Source organism: Antechinus flavipes, chromosome 4, assembly GCF_016432865.1.
Source record: "Antechinus flavipes isolate AdamAnt ecotype Samford, QLD, Australia chromosome 4, AdamAnt_v2, whole genome shotgun sequence".
NCBI lineage: Eukaryota > Metazoa > Chordata > Mammalia > Dasyuromorphia > Dasyuridae > Antechinus > Antechinus flavipes.
Window position 1 is genome coordinate 258,243,814 of NC_067401.1, and position 6,000 is coordinate 258,249,813.

The following is a 6,000-nucleotide window of genomic DNA, read 5'->3' on the forward strand; positions in this document are numbered from 1 at the left end:
AAACAATTAAATTTAAAATACTTCCTGAATCCTGATATTATTCTAATAGAGAATCAAAAAAGTACAAACATAAAAGTTTGAAAGGTTTTGATGGTGGTAGTGGTAATGGTGACAATGATAACAGTACACATTTATATGGTATTTTAAAGTTCACAAAGTTTGTTATTCCATTATCTCATTTGAAGTGGAAACCTTACTCAAATGAAATATTACCTTTGATGCTTAGTAGACCTCTCTGGCAAACAAATCATCTAACCTTCCTGGGCTCAGTTTCTTCATCTATAAGCTGAGAAAGCTGAAGTAGATGGTCTACAAAATCTCCTCTAACTCTTAAAACTATGACCCCAAGATCCCCAAATAGTCCATTTTTATTTGTGTTTTGATAAGGTAGAAGAATTTGTTTTTATTTTTAAGAGAAATGCCTGTGGATCCATACCAGCAGGGTTCAATTGGATTCACTCCCTGACATCTAACACTGAAAAACAGGGGAAAACATTATTAATTGTAGATATTGAAGGAGACACTCCTACTTTGAGAATCACAAATCAATTAAATTCTCTCTCAGATACCTAGAGGGACATGGAAAGATCATGGTACAAATTTGACTGAAGGTTTGTTTATGGCTGTTTTTTCTTTTTTTCTTTTCTTTTTTTTTGTATTTATAGAGATATTTGGTCATTTTCAAACTCAAACCAATACATTTGTTCAAGAACCATGCATATGATTAAGGATCACAGATTCTAAAATCCTAAACCCACTTTGCAGTAGTTTGAGTTGTTGGAGATTTTCTTCATCTGTTTTGAAAGAATAAGTATGATGTTTCCAAATCTCAATCCATCCTTTGCAAAACTTCCCTCTGAAGCTTTGAGATCCAATGATCTAGAGGCCAGGATAGAAAATAAAATGATTATCTGTCCTAGCTATCCATTTCCTTCCTATTCAAATTATTGACTTAGTTTCTTTTTCTTCTATCTATTGTAGAGATTACTATCCACTCTGCCCACCCCTCATACTTCACCAAATTGATTTTGAGCATTATGAAAATTGATGTCATAACAACCATATCCTGTCCTCCACCTCTAAGTGCTTCATCCTCTTGCCCTTTCAATGTTCCTGTGCTGCTAATCCCTAACCTTGTATCATCTTTAAACATCTGTTTTCAGTGATTGCACTCCCAAGCCAGTAAAAGCGATTGGAAAAAGTCATGATACCTTACTGACTGTGCCTGTAGAAAGGAAAGTAAAGGAAGGAAGAAAGAAGAAGGAAGGAAGGAAGGAAGAAAGGAAGGAAGGAAGGAAGGAAGGAAGGAAGGAAGGAAGGAAGGAAGGAAGGAGAGAGGAAGGAAGGGAGAAGGGAAAGAGGAAGGAAGAAGGGAAAGAGGAAGGAAGGAAGGCAGGAAGGCAGAAAGGTAGGCAGGAAGGAAGGAAGGAAGGAAGGAAGGAAGGAAGAAAGGAAGGAAGGAAGGAAGGCAGGAAGGAAGGAAGGAAGGAAGGAAGGAAGGAAGGAAGGAAGGAAGGAAGGCAGGAAGGAAGAAAGGAAGGAAGAAAGGAAGGAAGGAAGGAAGGAAGGAAGGAAGGAAGGAAGGAAGGAAGGAAGGAAGGAAGAAGGAAGGAAGAAAGGAAGGAAGGAAGGCAGGAAGGAAGGAAGGCAGGAAGGAAGGAAGGAAGACAGAAAGGAAGGAAGGAAGGAAAGAAGGAAGGAAAGAAGGAAGGAAGGAGGGAAGGAAGGAGGGAAGGAAGAAAGGAAGGAAGGAAGGAAGGGCATGCTTCCTAACTGCAACTAGGCCCTCACCAGTGCAAGGCAATTCTTTTATTCATTTCTGCTTGACGCTCTATCACAACTCCTCTTGTGAGTGACTACTCCAAGCTTTCCCCTCCCTTTTAAAGTATCCAAAACCAACCTCATCCATGGTGTCTCTCAGCAAATGGCATGGCCTTCTGCTTTGCTGAAAAGACTAAAATTACCTGTCCTAAGATCTCTCATCTCCATTTCTCCATAATGCAAAACCTCTTAACCCATTCTTTCTTCTTTACCTGCCTCTCTCAGAGGATGAAGTAAATCTCCTCTTAGCCAAGGCTAAACTCTCCACTGATACTTTTGATTCCTATTTGTTTTTCCCTTCTCCTCTTCTGAAATCTTTTTATATCATGGGATCATAAAGACACAAATGTCAAAATTAGAAGGGATCTTAAAAATCACCTAACTCAATTACTTCATTTTTCAAATGAGGAAATTGTAACCCAGGAATATAAATGATTTACTCTAGATCACATAAGCAGGAAGTAACAGAGCCAGAGTTCTGAACTCAGTTCTTCTGACTCCCAAGTCTAATGTTTTTGCCTATTTCTTCTCACATTCTTTTTTCCATGACTGCTTCCAGGTATAACATCATCTATGGATCCTCCTCTTAGTTACTAAGTATGTAGAGTAGGTACTTACCCCCATTAATATTTTCTGCCTCTATTTTCTCACTACCCATCAACTCTTCAGTCTTTTATCATCTATTGCCATAATTTCATGAAACAAATCTTTCCAAAGTCACTAGATATTTCCTTATCACCAAATCCCTTTTCTAAACCTCAGCACCTGGATCTTTTTGCAGTGTTTGACAATATTTGCCACTATTTATTCTTGATGCTCTCTGCGACCCTAACTTCTACAATCCTTCTCTCTCCTGGTTCTAGGTCTGTACCTTTTGCAATTCACTCTTGATTTCTTTTCCTGTTCTTCTTTTAGGTTCCTAAGTGTGGGTGACCCCTACAATTTTTCTATCTCTACACTCTCTCTCTGGGTGATCTTATTCATTCCCTGTGGCTTCTATGATCATTTCTATGCAGATGTTCTCTACCCAACTCTCATCACCAGTCTTGTATTTCCAACTGTCTAATGAACATCCCTATCTACACAAAGACCTGAAAGTTAACACTTCTGAAATTGAACTTAATATCTATCCTTCAAAAACCTGTCTCTTTTCCTAGATTTCTAGTTTCTGTTGATGGCACCATCCAAGTTCACGTTTCAATCATCAGTTAATCAATAGTATTTATGTGCCAGTCTCTCTGCTCAGCATTGAGACTGCAAATACCCCCTCAAAAAAAAAAAAACTATCCCTATTCACAAGGAACTTATATATTTTTACTCCACTCTTTTTCAATGGTCCACATCCTATTTCTCCAATATCTGTCCCAAACATCTTCTCTATTCACATTGCCCCTATACCCTCACCTCTCATTTAGACTATTATTTATTTTGCAATAGTAGTTTAATTGTCCAATTACATGTAAAGATAATTTTCAACATTCTTTTTTATAAGATTTTGAGTTCCAATTTTTTTTCTTCTTCATTCCCTTACCTTTCCACTCCCTACACTAGCAAGCAATCTGATATAGGTTATATGTGTATAATAATTTTTAAAATATTTCCATATTTGTCATATTGTGAAAGAAAACTCAGAACAGAAGGGGGAAAACACAAGAGGGAAATTTTTTTTTAAAAAAATGAGGTGATCCACATTCAGTCTCCATAGTTCTACCTCTATATGTGGATGATATTTTCCCTCTCAAGTTCATTGGAAAACTCTTGGATCACCACATTGCTGAGAAGAGCTAAGTCTATCATAGTTGCTCATGACATAATTTTGCTGCTATGATATACAATGTTCTCCTAGTATCAGCTCATGCAAGTTTTGCCCTGCTTTGCTGAAATCAGCCTGTTCATCATTTCTTATAGAACAATAATATTCCATTACATTATTACACCATAATTTATTCAGCCATTCCTCAATTGATAGTTCTCTACTCAATTTCCAATCCTTTACACTACAAAAAGAGCTGCTACAAATATTTTTGCACATGAGTTTTTCCCCTTCTTTTATGATCTCTTTGGAATATAGATCCAGTAGTAACACTGCTGAATCAAAAGGTATGCACAGTTTTATAGCCTTTGGCATAGTTCCAAAATGTTCTCTAGAGTATCTGGATCAGTTCACAACTTCACCAACAATGCATTAGTGTCCCAGTTTTCCCATATCCCCTCCAACATTTATCATTATCTTTTCCAATCATCTTAGTCAATCTTACAAGTGTGAGGTGGTACCTCAGAGTTATTTTAATTTGCATTTCTCTAATCAATAGTGATTTAGAGTATTTATTCATATGATTATAAATGGCTTTAATTTCTTCATCTGAAAATTATTTGTTCATAGTCTCTGAACATTTATCAATTGGGGAATTATTTGTATTCTTATAAATTTGACTCAGTTCTCAAAATATTTTAGAAATGAAGCCTTTATTGGAAAGACTGGCTGTAAAAATTGTTTCCCAGCTTTCTGATTCCCTTCTAATCCTGGTTGTATTAGTTTTGTTTGTGTCAAAACTTTTCTTAGTTTAACATAATCAGAATTACCCTATTTCTTGTTTGATCATAAATTTCTCCCTTCTCCAAAGATCCTAAGATTCTCCAAAGGTAAACTATCTTTTGCTCTCCTAATTTGCTTATAGTATGATCCTTTATGTCTAAATGATAGATCTTTTTCTACCTTATCTTGGTAAAGGGTGTGAGATATTGGTTTATGCTTTGCTTCTTTTTCCAGTTTTCCCAGTATTGGTTAAACAGTAAGTTCTTATCCCAGAAGCTGGAGTCTGGATTTATCAAACAGTAGATTAATATAGTCATTGATCATTGTGTCTTAAGTACCTAATCTACTCCACTGATCCACTACTCCCTTTCTTAGCCAGTACCAAATGGCTCTGATGATTGCCATTTTATAATATAGTTTTAGGTCTGGTACAGCTAGACATTTGGAATTAGGGTGGTTCTTACAGATTAATTTTGCTATTTTTTCTCTCCATAAAATAATGTTTGACAATTTGATTGGTATAGTACTGAATAAATAGGGTAATTTAGGTAGAATTATCATTTTTATTATATTAGCTCAATCTACCCTCTATCACTTAGACTAATTTAATAGCCTCCAAACTAGTTTTTCTGACTTTATTCTCTCTCCCTTTGTATGGGTACAGATCCACATAATAATCATAAGATTGAGCTTGAAGGGACTTTAGAGATCATATTACCGTGGATTTAGAACTATAAATAAGGAAAATTGGAGGTCATCAAATCTAACCACCTAATCTTACAGAAAACTCAGATCCAGAGAAGTAAGTTAAGTGCCCAAGGTCATGAAATCAGTATTATAACTGAAATAACATGAAACCAGGATTATAACCAAGGTCCTCTGTTTCCAAATCTTTTGTGCTTTCCACTATACCTCATCTGGGAAAATCCCCTCCTTCTACTGAAAAAGAAATCAAGGATTATTAATTTTCTATAAATAATGCAAATAATAAGTAGCAAAGCAAGGATTCAGACCCAAGTTTGATCCAAACCCAGTGTTCTTTCCACTACACACAAATTTCCTTCTTGATAAAAGTTGACTATGTTACTTCCTATCTGCAAAACCTTTATTGTTGATAGGATAAAATGCAGACTTTGTTAAGAGACTCCAAAATCTAATACCACTTATTACCAATCTTATTTCATACTAGCCTTTTTTCACATTAAAATTACTACTACTTGCTGTTCCCAACTTTGTACTTCATTCTCCTGTCTCCTTAGATTCTCACAGGTAGTCCCTCCTCATACAAGTCCAATATAGAGCCTCTGCAGCTGATCCCAAAAAGACTGGAGTCACTTCATGTTTCAGGTTTAATTTTTTTTCATTAAAGGGAGTAAATTTACCATCCTCAGATTCAAACTTTGCATCTGGCTACTAGGGAGATGGTTTTACTTATGGTTCAAATTTAGGACCTAAAAGGTGCTCAGTGCACAGCATGAATCTGGTATGTAATGAGATGTTTATTTCTATACAGAAAGAGGAATGGAAGGATAAAATAATCATGGCTGTTGTTCAGTCACTCAATTGTGTCCAAGTTCATGTTCATTGTTTCCATGATGCTATCTATAATCATGGTATTAATAATTAGAATGCTATTCAAGTAG